This window comes from Gymnoscopelus braueri (assembly GCF_963280865.1).
Source record: "Gymnoscopelus braueri genome assembly, chromosome: 21".
Taxonomy (NCBI): Eukaryota; Metazoa; Chordata; class Actinopteri; order Myctophiformes; family Myctophidae; genus Gymnoscopelus; species Gymnoscopelus braueri.
In genome coordinates, this window is record NC_137623.1 from 40,463,119 (window position 1) to 40,483,118 (window position 20,000).

The following is a 20,000-nucleotide window of genomic DNA, read 5'->3' on the forward strand; positions in this document are numbered from 1 at the left end:
TCGCGTGACCGCGTGGCCATGCACGCGCTCACGCGCGCGCATGACCGCGCCGTGTTCTCGCGTCACCCTATTAACTCAATGGGGAAACTACACGGCGCGATCTTGCGGTCAGTGACGCGCGCACGCACCAGATACGCGCTGGCCAGTGTTTTGACACTATTGGGGCAGTGGGGCCAGTCTTGTGTTGTTACTTACTGACGAACACACGCACGCGTGCGTGACTGTTTCAATCCACAAGTATGGAAGTCCATAGGTCCAAAAAATAAAAAATAAATACCACAATGAAATAAATAGAATACACAATGAAATAATTAAAAAACACAATGAAATAAATAAATGTATTTTTTTTTATTGTGCAATGTTTTTTATTTCATTGTGTTTAATTATTTCATTGTTTTTTATTTATTTCATCTTAGTATCTATTTCATGGTTCTTTTTCATTTCATGCTGTCTTTACATATTTGTTTGTTTGTTTATTTTCACTTACAAAAACAAATTTAAAAACATGATACAAAGATGTGAAGGAGCTCGCCCAAAAACCCTCTAGGGGCTTAAAAAATGGCACTCTCCGCAGACAACCATACATTAAAATTACAGTGAGAAATATACCCATCTAATACACATAGATCATTATTATTATTCATATCATATTATTATTATTATTATTATTATTATTATTTATTATTTTTATTATTATCTTGCAAGAGCACATATTCTGCTAGTCTACTGTCCCATAAATCAGGGGTCTTCAACCTTTTCAGGCCAAGGACCCCCTAGCTGAGAGAGAGATGAAGCAGGGACCCCCTCTACATACTGTATAAAATTGTTTCCGTCTATTTCCCTTAAACCCTCAATACTTCAATCGTTGGCTCTGTACTTGATCTGCTCTTTTTTCCTTCTACACTAAAGCTCTTTGCCGAAAATAGCCGATCTACAAGCTCACTGCGAGGCGTTGTGAGCTTGTAGATCTGCTATTTTCTGCTAATGGTCCCCTCAGAATAGGGATTCTAAGTGGTTAATGTAAAAAATATCCTATCACTCAAAGATTTGGTGGCCCCCCTTTAGTAACTCCGAGGACCCCCTAGGGGTCCCGGACCCCCTGTTGAAGACCCCTGCCATAAATAAAGGCATAAATGCCCCAAAACAAATGTAACGAAGTAGCAGGACTGAGATTTGAACCCGGGCCTGCCACTCCAACACGCAACCTACTCCGCAAATAGGGGCAAGGCCATTTAGCAGGGCTACTACTCCCTGGGGGCTACTCAATATAATCTTATATGTATTCATAGCACTTCATAGTTTTTATAAATCAAGGTAAAACTATTTCGGTTGTCTAGTGTAATATATGCCAAGTGTTTCAATTCTCTTATAATATAAAAACATATACCAATGAACTGTATTTTACGGAGCTAAAGGGCCATAGAGCAGATTTTTTTTTATCTTGAGCGCACGACATCCTATCTTGAGCGCACGACATCCTAAGTTGTGCGCTCGATATCCTAAGACATTCCCACATCATAATAAAGTGAGGGAACAAGATCCTTATGTCGTGCCCTCAAGATCCTTATCTCGTGCCCTCAAGATCCTTATGTCGTGCCCTCAAGATCCTTATGTCGTTCTAACGTCTTATTAACTTGAGCGCACGAGATCCTAAGACATTCCCACATCATAATAAAGTGTGGGAACAAGATCCTTATCTCGTGCCCTCAAGATCCTTATGTCGTGCCCTCAAGATCCTTATGTCGTGCCCTCAAGATCCTTATCTCGTGCCCTCAAGATCCTTATGTCGTGCCCTCAAGATCCTTATCTCGTTCTAACGTCTTATTAACTTGAGCGCTCGAGATCCTATTGTTCCCTCAAGATCCTTATACTCACCTTTACGCACGGTGGATTTACTTGGATTATGCGATATAATAGCCTGTGCGACAGTGTGCGTCCATCCTATTCTTTATTATGGTGATGATGCTATTATTATAATACTAATAATAATTATTATCGTTTTGTCCTTGTTGGTGTACAGTTGGTTCTGGTTGCAATGGATACAGTACTGTCGGGCCGGGCGCGCAACGGCGCAGAATGGCAACATCAGGCTCTCTCTCTCTCTCTCTCTCTCTCTCTCTGCTAATTCTCAACGAAAATCTGTGATTCTAATTTTCCTATGATCACCAGAAGTGAGAGTGTCAATTCCTTGATCAAATATGGTTTTATTCAAAGGAAATCAAAGGCTACAGCTTATGGAGCCAACATCGGTATAGTGTCCAAGCGTCTCAGAAAGATTTTTCACCGCAACATGATTCCATTGCTCAGGAAATAAACAACGGATCACAATAATATAACATTCCCTATAATCAGTAACATGTAGGTGATACCTATGTCTATCAAATATGGTTTTATTGAAAGGCAATCAAAGGCTAGATCAAGCTTAGAAAGCAAACATCGGGTAATATCCGACGCTACGGCGGTTCCTCGGTGCGGCTGCAGAGTGAGACTATAGGACACTCATTTATGACATTGTGTCACTCAACTCTTAGCAACAAAGTTTATTTTCATACAATAGGCCTATAGATTACATTTCAATATTAAAAGTAAATAGAAAAACAACACTTCTGGGTCCAATTAGTCTAGTTTTGTAATAGAGAGGAATGGTCACATATTCCCACCTATAAACATGTTTTTGCCCAATGCTGACAGCTGGTCAGCAGGTGGTTTCATGAATAGACAATATTTTGGACCAATTAGAAATATATATATATTTGCAAAAGCAGTGTTGGGTAACTAGTAAAGGTGTTAAATTGGTTGTCAGTGGCTGGCAGCGCAGTGTGCACTGCACATCTAATCGCAAAAACCCGACGCTTATTTTGTCTTGATCAACAGCGATCGGCTTGTAGATCTGTCTGTCTGTCTGTCTGTCTGTCTGTCTGTCTGTCTGTCTGTCTGTCTGTCTGTCAATTAATCTATCATCTGTCACAAGGATTTTCAGCCCAAGGACCCCTAGCTGAGAGAGAGATGAAGCAGGGACCCCCTCTATATTGTATATTTTTTTCCCTCCACCATGCCAAAAATAGCCGATCTACAAGCTCACAAGGCCTCAGCCGCGCACCAAACCGAACCGCGATCCGCGCAGCAAAGTGAGCCGCGCACCAAAGCGACCCGCGAGCGCACACCAAACCGCGAACAGCAAAGTGAGCCGCGAGCCGCGCACCAAACCGACCCGCGAGCCGAAACACCGACGCGCGACACGTCGTTTTCAGATCGTTATTTTCGGTGCGACACAAGCATAAATCATTTGAAGGGAATCCCACTTTTTAAGAAGAAAACACCAGAGCAATAAATACTGCCGCAAACATCTACTTTTCTTAAACAAATATCTCTGCTCCGTTTACATTCTCTTCCACAAAGTGTTGTTGTTCTTTAGTTCCTATCTATCTCTGCTCCTATGAAGTGTACATTATCTTTTTCATATTATTATTATTAACTTTATATTGTAGTTTGTACCCTGTATTCTGAGTTTGTGACTACAACAAGTAGCAAAATAGAATGTACATTAGGACAGTGGTTCTCAACCTGTGGGTCAGGACCCCCAGGGGTTTCCCCACATGATTTGGGGGGGGTCCCCAGATGACAGTGAAGTCACAATTTAAGGACTTTTAAGATATTTGTTATACCTCAAGAAAGAAAAGAAAAAAGACTATTACTGCATCCAAACTAATCAACAAACTATAGGTTACTATAAATACGGTCAAAATTGTGAAATAATATAAGAAAGAGGCTATCTACAAGCAAGGCGTTGTGAGCTTGTAGATTAAAAAAAAAAAAAACGACCTTGTAGATCTGCTATTTTGACTATGTATCTGTGGAACTGAGTTAAACTAAATTAAATGCCTCAACTCCTAATTCCAAGCGCTTCTCAGGGTGGGGGGTCCCAGTTCAAATATGATTATTTTGGGGGGTCGCTGCCTGAAAAGATTGAGATCCACTGCATTAGGATATAATGTACACAGTCACACACACATAGAAGATATGGAGATTGGAGATCAAAGAAAACGATAGAAGGGGGGGGGGGGGGAGACGTGTAATTGGGGACCCATAAAATGTTTCTGGGACCCATTTGAATGACCACCTGTGGGTCCCGGGACCCATTACATTGAAAACCTAGCAACATCACTGATCAGGGCTGAAAGTGACATAATTGAGACCAGTATAACTTTATACAAATATTGGTAATTTGCCAACACATTATTTTGTGAAATAAATGGGTTATATAACACTCTTGCACTCTTAAATGGTAATAATCAATGTTCTGCTTTGGAAAGCATCTAAGGCTAAACGTAGCTCCAAACTAGTTGAATGCGCTCAGTTATGTGTGTGTGGATGCATGTATTATTATTATTATTATTATTATTATTATTATTATTATTACATTAATGTTGATGTTCTGCCACAGCTCACTGTTGCTCGCACGTTGATTGACGGGTCAGTAATCACGTAGGCCTACTCAGAGACGCTCACATGCTCAGGTTCGTCAGATGTTTTCTCGTTAATTATGGGGATAGTCATTTTCAGAGTCACTTGTCTTTGGATTATGGAAAAGACTGCATCCACCTCTTCAGCTTTATTGAATGGCAAACAGGCGGATTTCTTTCTTTTTTTTTTTTTTTTACAGGAACTGTAAAAAAAGAAAAAAGAACGAAAAGTATACACCAGAGGACTAATCTATCAGAATGATAAAGAGTAGGCCTACTTTATTCTCAAATTGAGTTCTGTCAGAGTGGCGGACTCACATGAAGTAGTATACGCATCAGTGGTGGAAAAAGTACTCAAATGTTTTACTTAAGAAAAAGTACCAATACTGCAATGTAGAAATAGGCCTATACTCTGTAACATGTAAAAGTCCAGAATTCAAATTTGAGTAAAAGTATCCTACAAAGTCCAAGTATTGGTATCAAAATGTGCTCAAAATACCAAAAGTAAAAGTAGGCTACTCCTTATGCAGAAGGTCCCATTTCACAAGTTTTCAAATGTATAAAAATCATTTGAAAATAGCAGATCTACAAGCTCACACAATACAATTATTTATTTGATTTATTTGACGTATAAATAAAGGCTAAATTTACATCTTCTAAATGTAACCTCAAACTAGTTTTTACGAGTACTTTTACTTTAATTTAAGTACATTTTGATTTTGATACCAATACTTTTGAGAGAGAGAGAGAGAGAGAGAGAGAGAGAGAGAGAGAGAGAGAGAGAGAGAGAGCGAGAGAGCGAGAGAGAGAGAGAGAGAGAGAGAGAGAGAGAGAGAGAGAGAGAGAGAGAGAGAGAGAGAGGTGCAGTTGCACGTAATGTGAAGCTGTTGCATTTGACCAATGAAATGAATGAATTCCTAATTTATGCAAGTGAAAACAGAACTACAAGCTCACAACACGTGTGGATGCAATGAGTTGTGAGTTTATAGATCCGATATTTTCAGCCCCACCTACCAGGTTTATTGACCAATCATACGTCCCAAGCGTAATTTATGGACGTAACATAATAGACAGACAGACAGACAGACAGACAGACAGACAGACAGATCGATCTACAAGCCGATCTAGGCTGCTTCATCGTTGCAGACGGCAGTGCTTTCTAAGGGCATAATATTGACAAACCCTTAAGACTGAGGCATTAGTGAAAGCAGCTAGGCTACCAGTTATTTGAAAATAATCTGAAGATATTAATCTGTTGTAGGCCATTTAAATTCTAGGCTACTGTGTGGAAATAACTGCAGTGTGTATTTATTTATGTAACGTAACAGCCAGGATGGGCAACCAAAACATTCTGGGCACTAGGGATAACTGGGCACCTTGGACGAGTGGGCATTAGGGACATGTGGGCAGACAGACAGACAGACAGACAGACAGATCGCTCTACAAGCCGATATACAAGCTCCATCGCCTCGCAGCGTGAGGCCTTGTGAGCTTGTAGATCGGCTATTTTTGGCATGGTGGAGGGAAAAAAATATACAATATAGAGGGGGTCCCTGCTTCATCTCTCTCTCAGCTAGGGGGTCCTTGGGCTGAAAATCCTTGTGACAGATGATAGATTAATTGATAGATAGACAGACAGACAGACAGACAGACAGACAGACAGACAGACAGACAGACAGACAGACAGACAGACAGACAGATCTACAAGCCGATCGCTGTTGATCAAGACAAAATAAGCGTCGGGTTTTTGCGATTAGATGTGCAGTGCACACTGCGCTGCCAGCCACTGACAACCAATTTAATACCTTTACTAGTTACCCAACACTGCTTTTGCAAATATATATATATTTCTAATTGGTCCAAAATATTGTCTATTCATGAAACCACCTGCTGACCAGCTGTCAGCATTGGGCAAAAACATGTTTATAGGTGGGAATATGTGACCATTCCTCTCTATTACAAAACTAGACTAATTGGACCCAGAAGTGTTGTTTTTCTATTTACTTTTAATATTGAAATGTAATCTATAGGCCTATTGTATGAAAATAAACTTTGTTGCTAAGAGTTGAGTGACACAATGTCATAAATGAGTGTCCTATAGTCTCACTCTGCAGCCGCACCGAGGAACCGCCGTAGCGTCGGATATTACCCGATGTTTGCTTTCTAAGCTTGATCTAGCCTTTGATTGCCTTTCAATAAAACCATATTTGATAGACATAGGTATCACCTACATGTTACTGATTATAGGGAATGTTATATTATTGTGATCCGTTGTTTATTTCCTGAGCAATGGAATCATGTTGCGGTGAAAAATCTTTCTGAGACGCTTGGACACTATACCGATGTTGGCTCCATAAGCTGTAGCCTTTGATTTCCTTTGAATAAAACCATATTTGATCAAGGAATTGACACTCTCACTTCTGGTGATCATAGGAAAATTAGAATCACAGATTTTCGTTGAGAATTAGCAGAGAGAGAGAGAGAGAGCCTGATGTTGCCATTCTGCGCCGTTGCGCGCCCGGCCCGACAGTACTGTATCCATTGCAACCAGAACCAACTGTACACCAACAAGGACAAAACGATAATAATTATTATTAGTATTATAATAATAGCATCATCACCATAATAAAGAATAGGATGGACGCACACTGTCGCACAGGCTATTATATCGCATAATCCAAGTAAATCCACCGTGCGTAAAGGTGAGTATATAAGGATCTTGAGGGAACAATCTGCTGGTAACAAGCGAAACTGCACAAAGTACTTCACACGAGCGTGCGTGCGTCACTGAGTGCTAAACACCCACTCAAAGTAGCTAGATGCTCGGTTTGTGTCACCTCTCCAATGAAATTACACGTGAAGGTCTAAAGGTACGCGTTTTCGTTTGAAGGTTACACGCCACGCATCAACTTTACATGTTCTCGTGTGCCATTACATGTTCACGTGTACATTTATTGGAGAGCTGACTCTAATGGAGCATCTGGCCTATGTTTGCGCAGCCAAGAACGCACGCATGTGTCACCACTTTAAGCCAATGGGAAATTACATGACACGGCCATGCGAGACACAACACACACACACTGCCCCAACAGTGTCAAAACACTGGCCGACGCGTATCTGGTGCGCGCGGCGCGTCACTGACTGCATGATCGTGTCGTGTAGTTTCACATTGAGTTAATAGGGTGACACGAGAACACGACGTGGTCATGCGCGCGCGCGTGAGCGCGTGCATGGCCACACGGTCACGCGATCACGTGTTAATGTACACGGAGTCGATCAGTTTGTTTGTAGTAATGACTTTAATCGAGCTCCATAGTGTGTGTGTGTGTGTGTGTGTGTGTGTGTGTGTGTGTGTGTGTGTGTGTGTGTGTGTGTGTGTGTGTGTGTGTGTGTGTGTGAGATGCGTGTGCGCTCGCGTGTGTGTGTGTTCCCTTCTCGTTAAGGTTGAAAGGTTGTCTGTAATTCTGTCAGTGATGTAATGTCAGAATTAATGAATTGCGTTGCAGGCTAATACATTATACCGCTTACAGGTCTCACTCTCTACAGCAATGTAGAGAATATTGACAAGAATTGCGGACGTTATAGACATGCAAATCCTATGACTGATGAATGGGAAATCTGCAGTGTTACTTTAATCTCAAACAGGAAAAACAGAACCCGAACACACAGTGCACAATTCCTCCTACTGACGTTTTAACTTTTAGACATTACCAAACTCTAAAAGCATTAATCCAATTATGAGACAGGTGTAAGAACACCTGGAACCAGCAAGTCTGGCAGCTGGGACTGAGTGGCAGCTGCTTCCGACAGACCCCTGTGCACCTGAGCAGCCCTATTTAGGATTGGCTCTATGCACATTAGCCATATTGGAAAGAAATTGGGCCTTCTTCTTACTTCCTTCACAGGTGTTACCAATGATACTAATGAAGGCTCTGTTCCATTCTGGTCAAACAGAGTCAGGGTGCTGATAGTGTGCATGTTGACTCTGCTACACCAGTGGGTCTCAAAGTGTGAACCAGGCTGTGCCTTGAAGGAGTTCCAAATGGCCTCTTACGGGTGTGTAACTCTGAGAATGGAACCAAATGGACCCGTAAGGGTCCATTTGGTTCCATTTGTACACTCTCAGAGTTATGGGGGTCCTTGAAATTAAAAGGTTTGAGAACCACTGTGCTACACTAAATGGAACAGAGCCATCATGAGAATCATTGGTAACACCTCCCACATGGAAAGAATCTATATGTTCCATATATGCAACTATATGTAACCTATATGCTACATATAAGGATCATATATGCGCATATATGTGCATATATACCACATATATGCCTGGTATAAGCTCCATATAGGCTGCATATATCTCACATATAGGTCAAAATCTGGTGCATATATGTGCATATACAGGGTATATAGGTCTCCTATATAGCTTGTTTATACCCTCATATAGGTCATATATGTTAATACAAGCCATATAGGTCTCCTATATAGCTTCTTTACTTCCAGTGGTGGGAAATATAATTATATACTTCATTAAGATAAAGCATATTAAACTTATGAACTCAAAATGATTTCACTTGTGGGTCAGCAGTGAATTCTAATTTGTAGGTGATTATCAGTTATTACTTTTTTATTATTACAACTGCAGGTCACAGTTTATGAAAACCTGCAGATCCTGTCAGTCAGTTCGGTCCATTCCGTAACAAATCTAACATTACATTGCGGACCGTACTCTATATCTGACCAAGAAAGCATATTCTGACTATATCATATGATGTCATCAATATTAAGCCGATATTTGGCAATGTCCATATATGGCCAAGATAGAATTAATTTACAAATCAAGATCATCACCTGGAAATCCATTCATGAATATAACAACATGTCCTCATCAAACCCTGCATATCCACACGTGGAGGCCACTGAATCATCACCTCCCAGATAGCAAAAGATATTAATTCAATGTTGGATTTTGGTCAGATTGGTTATTTTTGGTTGAGGTTGAAAAAGCTATGTTGATTCAATGTTTAAATACAGATACGATTTCAACATTTAAAAAAATGTCATTGAATCAATTTAGTATAGATGATGGTTTTTCAATGTTGAAATGCCCAACAATGAATTGACATTGTTTCAACGTGTAGTGCTGATATTGCACACCCCCCCCTCCCCCTCCCTCCCCTCCCCTCCTCCCCCTCCCCTCGCACCCCCTCCCCTGCGAGAGGGTAGTCGTCACAACTCGCGAGACCAGCTACATCTCATGGGACTTGAGTTTTTCAAAGGAAACATTGGCGCGAATTGAGGCTTGTTGACAATTCACAATACTACTATAGTAAGACAAACTGGTAAGTCCTTTACAATATAATGTATTATGCAATTCATATACCATCATCTGGCTGTCATCGTTTGACTAAATGTTATCTTTATGCTGTCCGGGGTTTGTAGCTTGTGTTAGTAAATAGCAATCCATGTTATTAAAGCAGCTAGCATGCTAGCTAACGTTAGCCTGCCGTTTCGTGATTAAAATGTACTTTCATTTGTTTATCTGTGTGTATACAATAACAGATTATTAGCGTTTTTAACAGTTGCATAATCATTGTTGTAACCAGCACTACTGTGAAGCAGTTCGTTCATTTAATAGTGGTGAACTAACAAGGCAGAATGTATGGTGCTAACTCACTAGCTACTCGTGTTAAACCAACGGGTACCAATTCACTTTGCCGGAAGCACTTCCGGTCTAGACCGGATACGGAAACTACATCCGCGGTTGCATGTGTGTATGTGAAAATTTACCGGATATAGGAGGCGGGATCTAGAGCATAATAGAAACCAGGTTAGCTCATGGAAAAGGCTTAATAATTCGGGTACATTTTTGCCATTTTAATGAAGGCACAGTTAAGCTTTTACTACACTAAAGCAATTTAGCCTGGGGATAAATGTGGAGAAACAACTGTTGTGGAAGAAGTAATCAGATATTTTACTTAAGTAAAAGTAGCAATACCATAATATAAAAATACTCTGTTAAAAGTAAAAGGCCTTGTGTTCAAAATGTTACTCGAGTTAAAGTACAAAAGTATTGGCATCAAAATATACTTAAAGTACCAAAAGTAAAATGTTTGAAAATAGCAGATCTACAAGCTCACAACGCGTCACGATGCAACATGTGGTGAGCTTGTAGATCTGCTATTTTCAAATGTCCTATGTATAAAATAGGGCTAAAGTGGTTAATGTAAGTTTTATAATAATTTATATATATATATATATATATATATACATACATGTGTGTGTGTGTGTGTGTGTGTGTATATATTATATAGGTGTGTGTAAAATATTTTGGAAGGACCTGATAAATTAATAATTTGGCTGAATATTTATTAATACAGTGCTGCCAGAATCCAGCCAGAATCCAGTGCTGCCAGAATCCAGCCAGTACCCTTCTGTACCAACACCAAATGCAAGCAGTGGTATGTCATTAATTACTAACATGGCAAAACCAAATGTAATTGCATGAAAGCTTTACAAGCATTTAGTTCAGGTTATGTGTTCAAAGGTTACAGCGTCCACTATTCATGTCTTGTGTTCCCTTCTTTTAGCCTCTGGAGGAAGCTGCTCGGAGGATAACCAGCCTAATAATGGTAAGTGAACCACTTCACACTACTACCTCAGGGTGGACAGATTGTAAATGTGCTTTAGATAGAATTCATAGTTCATGTTTTGTGTTCTCTCATTTTAGGCTTTGGTGGAAGCTTCTTGGCAGAGTTGGAGTCAATGGACCCCTGCAATCATGGTAAGTAGACTAATAGGCTAGATGATTCTCTCAGCCACTCTTGGAGACCATACACTGACTGGAAATGTTAGTTAAATGGGTGGTAATGTAAAGTTGAGTGCATATATGAATTCAGTGTCTCACTATTTTGCAAGGATCTGTTAATGTTGGCACGATATTATATGAGAACTTGTATTTTACAGTGACTAATTAGGGCTATTTTAATCCATTTCAGGAGGGAACCACACTGACAAGTAAGGAATGGTATGTCTGTTGTTCCTGTGTCAACAAGAGCCTTTTTATACATTTGTGATTATTTTATTAGCCATTACTAAACAGTTGCTGTGCCTTGGCTATTGTGCCATGACATACTGTAACTTATTAAAGACTGACATATTTGAACTTATAGCTCCTGCTACTCTAAACATTAAAACATACAGTCTTGATAAATTGCATACAAGATTTTTTTAATATTTTAATTGTCCTCTTTTTAGACTTCGCTGGCAATCATCACCCCCAAGGCTATAAAGGTGAGTTAACTAACACATTCTCAAATCACTTTTTTTTTTACCACCAGACATGCACTAGGTACACTTGCTAGTGTATATGGTGCTCATTGATAACTACTTTGATGGTGCTTATTTGCCTTATTTTGTTCTGTCTGTCTTTCTCTAGGAATGCCAATGTATAACTCCAGCCCCTACCACACTGTGCCATCAGAGAAAACAAGGAATAAGAAGAGGGCCTTCAAGGACACGCTGATGCAGGACTGCATGTTTGGTGAGTCAATCTGCACCTCAAAATACTAGGTTTACTACAGTGGATTTGGCAATTTTTATGATGGATATTTAATTTAATTAAGTATTTTAACTTTTATCTCAAGTAAATAAGAACAGATGCATTTTCCTCACCATGGAATGAGCCTGATGGAAAATGCATCAACTCTTAAAGAAGCACTTCACCCATTTCCAACCTTAACTTCATATAAGTGGTCCTCTGTAATGCTCACAATAAGATGGCACCATTTCTGTCTCAGAGGTGGTCTTTGCCTGTGGACAGTTTGCCTGTGGAGTTTGCATGTTCTCCCCGTGTCTCCTAGGGTAGGTACCCTCACAAAAACATGCCGTAATCCTGGTCACTATACTGCCTCCCCCTGGCCAGCCGATTTTGTAACCCTATTTTTTACACCCAGTGCCAATTGTCTATGTAATCCTGGGCACTACCTTCCCTCTGCCAACCTAGGGAGGCTAGGGCCGAGCTCATGCCTCCTTCAATGCATGAGAGCCAACTGACCTTCTTGTCACCTGACAGGGGAGAGTTTCCCTGGTTGGACGTAGCGCGTGGAAGGAACACGTTATTCCAACCAGTTCCCTTCCCCTCCATCAGGCGCCCCGGCTGGCCAGGGGGAGGCAGTATAGTGACCAGGATTACTGCATGTTTTTGTGAGGGTATTAACTACCCTAGGAGACATGGGGAGAACATGCAAACTCCACACAGAAAGGCCCTTTCGCCAACCCCACCTAGGGTATGGGCACTGATGACGCGGAGGAGAGAACACACCCCCAGCGTCCCCTGCGGGAATCGAGCTGTGAGGCGACAGCACTACCGACTGTGCCACCGTGCCCCCCTACTAATATTTCCTATAACTAATTAATTAAAGTCTAACATCAATCTTCTTCTTCTTGCGTATGTCATCAGATCCTCAGCTCCGTTGCAGCAAGCCAGTCCAGCGTCTCGTCATCCAGGTTCATCAGGCCTAGGTCGCCATGTGGTGGGCGGTGTTTCGGGCAGCTGGTCATGATGTGTTCCACAGTCTGTAGGGGGTCTCCAGGTTCACAGTGGGCACTGTCCGAGAGGCCCCACTGTTGCATTGCTGCCTCGACGGTCATGGCACGATGACCTGTGCCACGGCCTGCTGTTCTGATGGCTCCCACCATTCATCTGAACGGAGCTGGCGATCACGTATCCGCGTGCACCCCATCCCCTGCACTCCTCCACAGTCACCCAACACAAACACCAAGCATGACGAATGTCCACTACCATGGAGAGGGTCGTTCGATGGCGACAGACATCCTAGCGGTCAGCGAGCCCCGACCTGACCTGAAGGCAAGATGGGAGGAGGCCCAGAGCACCTCCCCATCGTTCGACGAACTGATGGACCAAGCGGACGTGCTGATGCACTACGGTATATTAATCACAACATGAACATTAGTATTCACTCTCAACAATATTCGGTGTCCGGAGCGCTCTGCTTGCTGCTGAAACATTGGTAATTCATATTGGTCTTATAACTTCTGTTATTGGTTAGGGATTCACATTTAATTGTAACTAAGATTAGGGATTCATTAATAAAACATCAATGATGAGTAACTTCTGTCTGTCTATTCTCTTGGGTCTGTGTCCTTCCTGAGCAATCCAAACGATCACGTTCAGAGGTTTTGCTACCAGATAACCAGCAGGTAACTTAGGATGTGGCCTCCAACAGCTCCCACCTGTGGGGGAATGATGCTCTATTCATATACTGTAGGTGGCCCAGCCATAACAGAAGTCATGTTGAAATTGTACAGGTATAATTACAAACTGGAGTAATTTAATTTAACCTGGTGGTCAAACTGGATGTCCATGTACTTCCCAAAGCGACTTGAGTTGTCATTCTTCAGGGTTTTGGCATTTCCAAAAGCCTGGCAGGGGAAAAGGAGTGTCCCGGAGCTTAATTTAATTTAATTTTATATCTTTTTTTTTTATATCCAGCTGTTTGACACTTTAAAAGCCATAATGTTTCATGTTTTCATATTATAACTTGTTTAAATAAAGTGTTAAAGTTCTACATTGGGGTTTCTATTGGATTTGATTAATGTGTACAAACTTATCACCTATTTCACCTATTTTATAGGTGATATAGGTATCATATAATTATGTTTCATTGCATATATGTAGATATAGGTACATACAGGTCATATATGTTACATACAGGTCATATGTACCTATATGTTACATACATAAAATTGGCACCTTTCCTATATGTATATGCACATATATGTACATATATGTACATATACATATAGGAAAGGTGCCAATTTTATGTATGCGAACATATATGCGGTCCTATATTACAAACATATATGACGCATATAGGTTCTTTCCATGTGGGCTGTGAAGGAAGTAAGGAGGAGGCCCAATTTCTTTCCAATATGGCTGCTGTGCACAGAGCCTATACACGAATCCACAGAGCGCTTCCCTGTAGGTATGGCTCCGCCCCCTTTAGGTAGCGCCGCCATTACTGCGGTGTCAATATCAGTCAGCTGCTACTACGCTGAGTGCGGCGATATTGACACCGCAGTAATGGCGGCGCTACCTAAAGGGGGCGGAGCCATACCTACAGGGAAGCGCTCTGTGGATTTGTGTATTGCACTGCTCACTCCAACTGGGGAGAGGCCTAGAACATGGCCTAATAATTGCCCACTCAAGCCACTCCTGGATAGGTTACGGTGCCTATGGGGACTCTAAACTCTAAAAGCATTAATCAAATTATGAGACAGGTGTAAGAAGCATGTCAAATAATAACAAGCACATGCCATTAACCCATTAAGACCGGGAACGCAGTAGTCATTTTAGATTTTAACACACTTTAAGCATTATTTTATACTTTGGGCTATTCAAAAATAGCAGATATACAAGCTCATACCGCGGCACTGAGTGCCGAACTGTGAGCTTGCTATTTTTGAAACATTGTGAATATATATATTTTTACAAAAGCAAACCTTTTGTAACCAAAATCTTTGCTTCGGGGATTCCACAAATGTCTTCTAAATCCTAATCGTTTTTTTTTTTTAACTTATGTTGCTATAGTGGTGCTAAAAAAAAATCATGTCAAGGACCCCCAAACTTGTTTTTGGCCACGGACCCCCATCTCAAAATATTTAGTTAGCTTTAAAAAAAATATATATATATATATATTCAAAGATTTGCAAATATTTTCACGATAAAAAAAAAAAATGCAGATCTACAAGCTCGGTGCCGCGCTATGAGCTTGTATAATGAGCTATTTTTGAATAGCTCAAAGACATCTTGAAAATGACACAGATGCGTTCCCGGTCTTAATGGATTAAGACAGACTCTTGATAAATTGCAGAAGACAGATGGAGTATAAGCTGCTGCTTGTTCTATTAAAAAGCCCATATTTTTTTGTGTTATCAAGATATCTCCAGTCTGCGTGTTTGTTCAGTGAATCCTGTAAAGCAGCATTGGTTAATTTAATTACTCCATGTCTAGTCATGTGAGACGGACACATACTTTTATCCTCTCCCTCTTTAATTAACTTCTGTCTAATACAGTTGTGTTCCCCTGTATATTGGAGACATCACAATTATCGAAAAGACAACGATCTATGAAACCATTCATTTCAATTTCTCTTTTCTGTTGTACCAATTAACATGTCACACAGGAACATTCCCACATAAATATGTGGGAACACAGATTCCTATTATGAAACTGTGTGTTTCAACACTCTGATCTGAGTTGTTCTCTTTTCTGTCTCTGCAGCAGGTAGGATTTCAGGATTTCTGGAGCTCAGGGTCACTTGGATGAGGATAAACCCCATTGCGATTTACATTTCCATACGGCAAATTTTGTACTGCCTTTTTTTCCTGTCTGATTGTCCTATGCAAGGAGCCTTGTATCCCCTTGTTATGACGTACTATACAGAGATGTCGCGCATTTATTGTAAGAGATACTACTTGTGGAATGCACAGTAAACCCTAGCTGTAGACATCAGACCAACCTGGCCACAACCTGGCCTGTTAACTGCTAGTTGATCATTGTGTCATCAGGTAAAGGTAAAAGAAAGAAAAAAAAAAACGAGATCCTCTTCAATGTCTTTATTGATGAACTGATCCTAAATGACACCAATCACAACTAACTCTGGAGACCCTTCATTTGTGCTTAGTCATTAACATTGAACATGTCGTATAGTATGCATGTTATATTATATTGTATGGTATAATAGAATGTATGCCGCTAAGCTCAATTTGTGCTTAGTCATTAACACTGAACATGTGCTATAGCAGGTCTATTATATTGCATGATATAACAATAGAATATATTCTGCAATGCTTCATTTGCTATCACCTATTATCATTCTCATCCATTAAACTGTCCAAACCCTTTTAATATCCATAAATGAGTCTAATTCCTCTCTGTCAGCCTGTGACTGTCATAGACTGTCATTAAACTAGCCATGGAAATGGGTTTCGTTAAGGCCATTGCGTACACACCATTGTGTGCGTGTGCAAGCACTCCCACGCACTCACGCGCGCATGCACGTGCACACATAGACATGAAAGGGGGCTTGAGCCCCTGCCCTTTTACCCGTCGCTAAAAAAAGTGCCCTCTCCAGACTGGAAAAAAAAATAAAAAAGGAAGAAAAATTCAAACCTAACGGCCTAACGGTAAGGCTGACGGAAATGCCAGTGGGTGTGTTGGATGCAGCTCAAAGTGAACCTTTCTCAGGTATCTAGTATGTCGCCGTACGACCTTCCTATCCCGTGTTATTAAAGAAAAACGGGCGACAATGGCCAAAAATCGGCGATCGAAAATAGGCGAAAGTGGCCGTTTTCAAGATGTTTTGGCCATTATCTCTGGAACGGAATGTCCAATCTGCTCAGTTCAAAGCTTGTTGGGTGCGTGACTTTGAGGCCATTAAACACACAGTGATACCTTTTCGGGTTTTTGGACCTAAAAGTATGATAATTGTCCGTGAAACAAAATCCAAAAAGTGCCCTTTTGAAATTCCAGCCCCTGCCTCTCCAAATCCTTCTGCACGTCCCTGTGTGACGCGCGCACACACGCGCACACACACACTCCTCACTAAAACTCTCTGACTGACAAAAACATTTTCCACTTGGCCACGAAAACCCACAAGTACCTGCAAGTACCTGCATGTGAAAAGTTTAATACATAATTAGGCTATGTTTGAAAGGACCACCTATACCTGCATGTCAAGTGTGATATATTGTCGCTGTTGGGCAGAAACCTTGTTTTCCATAATATATATTTTAGTTTTTTCACGAATGGATGCTCTATTATACTTCATCAAAAGTAGCGAAAATAGCCAACCTACTGTACAAGCTCTGAACTTGTAGATTGACTCTATTCACTATTTTTGTCATCATCATCATTATAATAATCATGCCATTATACAATACATGTAATATTGGTGCCATACCATTAGTCTGACGGCCATATTATTCCGAAGTACTATTGGTCCAAAAGCCCTATTAAGGCTAACCCTAACCTTAACCTCACACTATAACCAAACATTTTTATTGGGACGTCGGTATAATGGGCCATCAGTCTAATGGGTAGCCCCCATTATAATCATATTAAGAGCGTAAATAATAACTGCACAGGATTCATTGGAGCACAAGTTTTGGACATACAAGGTTTCCATCTCACAGCCATGATATACATAATAAAAATGTTGCTCATGCACCCTCACTCAGCTACCACCAGTGTTGATTTTGACAACAAATTTTGATTTAGTTTTAGTCATATTTTAGTCATCTGAAATGTTTAAGTTTTTGTCTAGTTTTAGTTGACTAAATATCATAAGATAGTCGACTAAATCTACAGTTGATTTAGTCGACTAAAATGTATTTTGGCGGTGCCTTGATGGCGTCGTAATGGCTGATTTTACACTTGATTGCATGCTGAAAATAACCGATCTAAAAGCTCACAGCGCGTCGCAGCGTGACGCATTGTGAGCTTGTAGATCTGCTATTTTCAGAGCGTGACACGCGAGCGCAACCAAACATAAAATGACTTGTATTTTAGTTCTACTGGTTCTCTTCTCCACTAGTCCCTCACTAACATTTTAGTCTGGTTTTTATTTGTTGAAAAAATTGTCAATATATTCAGTCTTAGTTTTAGTCATCATAGCTTAGTTTTTATTTCGTTTTCATTAAGTTTTCGTCAGTGAAAAAAGGTAGTCGACAAACATTTTTCGACATAGTTTTAGTCGACGAAATCAACACTGGCTACCACACCTCCCCACCCTGAATTCTCTGCCCACCCCTCCTGTACCCTCACCTCGTGGGGCTCTCTGCACTGCACCACCAAGCCCAGAGAGCACACATTAATGTCCAGCCACAATGCACCACATTATTGGTCCTAATGGCCCCTATATGAACCACCAGACCATCACCCACAGAGAGCACAGCAAAACCCACACACATCCAGTGTTGTGCAGTAACGAATTAAAAATAATATATTACTGTAATATTATTACTTTTCCCAGTAACGAGTAAAGTAAGGTATTATTCTGCCAGAACAGTAATATAATACCATATTACTCGGTCAAAAAAGGCCTCGTTACTCGTTACTGATGACGAGCGTCTTTTTTTGTTCTCATTCATTCATTTAATATGTACTCTCTCTGTCTCTCGTAGAGGCAAGTTGTAGCAGCATGCAAAAATAGAGCAGATCTACAAGGCATCAACCTACGTCAACAGTGATGCTATATAGCTTGCAGATCAGTTCTTTTTAGCACGCAGCCTGCGCACAGTTATGACGTAGAGCATGACCCGTATGCGACCGGCACCCAGTGTTGCCAGATTTTGCGTGAGAAATAAGCAACCAGGTCTAGGAAAACAAGCCTAAAAGAAGCGACTAAATAGGCCACATGAGCACTTTAACCCTATATACATTGGCTTAATTTGGCTTTTAGAAATAAAATGTGAATATTTGTATGATTTTTGAAACATTCTAACACAAATCTGGTATGTGAATGCGGGGCTCCCTGGCACAAAACATTTTCAGATGGGGTTTAGGGACAAATAAATACATATTAATTTGGGGGACCATGACATAGAAATATTTGAGAACCACTGGTTTATTTAAAAAATAAAAAGCAAGCCCAAATAGGCAACTACACTTTAGAAACAAGCCAAAAAAACGCAACCTGCAATTACCAATATTTACAAGCAACTTTACAGAAAAACAAGCCCAAAGTCGCTTACAGTAAGCACTAAGCAGACCTGGCAACACTGCCGGCACCGGGTAACACACAGAAAGAAGAACACACAACACACGAGTTGACACAACACAAACACAAACAGCATGGCGGCGGATGATGTTTACACTTTTCACGGCTGGAAATATCGACATTATTTTGAATATGTGGGTGTCAAGATCCCAAGAATATTAATGTCCGTTGTAAACTTTGCGTGGGCAGAAAAATACTTTCCACAGCAAAAAATACAACGTCTAACCTGTTGAAGCATATGGAAAAGATGCACAAGAATGTTACGCTGACCGAAACACCAGAGGATGAAACTGATGGCCCCTCAGAACCAAAACAACAGAAACTGGATTTCAGTTTAGATGCCACTAAATTAGGAGTAGACGACCTGAAGAAGCTCGTGGCTGGGTATATTGTAGAGGAGATGTTACCCTTATCAACTGTTGACTCTCCCTCATTTCGAGCCATCATAGAGAGAATACCAGTTAAGTCCAAAGTCAAGCTGCCACAGAGGTATTCCTTTTCTTCTTGGCTTGAGAGAGAAGTTTAAAAGGTCAGAGAGACTGCTGCTTTATTTTGTATTTATTTGTTTGACTTGTTTACAGTTTTGCACTTTGGCTAATTATTTATTGACTGGTGTAAGATATGTTGAAGAGATTAAGAAATGTTTACTTAATTTTTTGTTATGTTTATACAATACAGTTTTTTGAGAGGCTGCAGCCAGTGTGTGCAGTTTAGATTAATGTTGTTCCTGTAAGGA

At 40.6% G+C, this 20,000-nt stretch overlaps 1 protein-coding gene across 1 annotated transcript in view; it reads right to left on the reverse strand.

Moving 5' to 3' along the window:
• LOC308077004 (contactin-associated protein-like 2) overlaps positions 1 to 20,000 on the reverse strand; it is a gene marked incomplete at both ends in the record, with an annotated part of 139,943 nt that overhangs the window by 34,441 nt on the left and 85,502 nt on the right.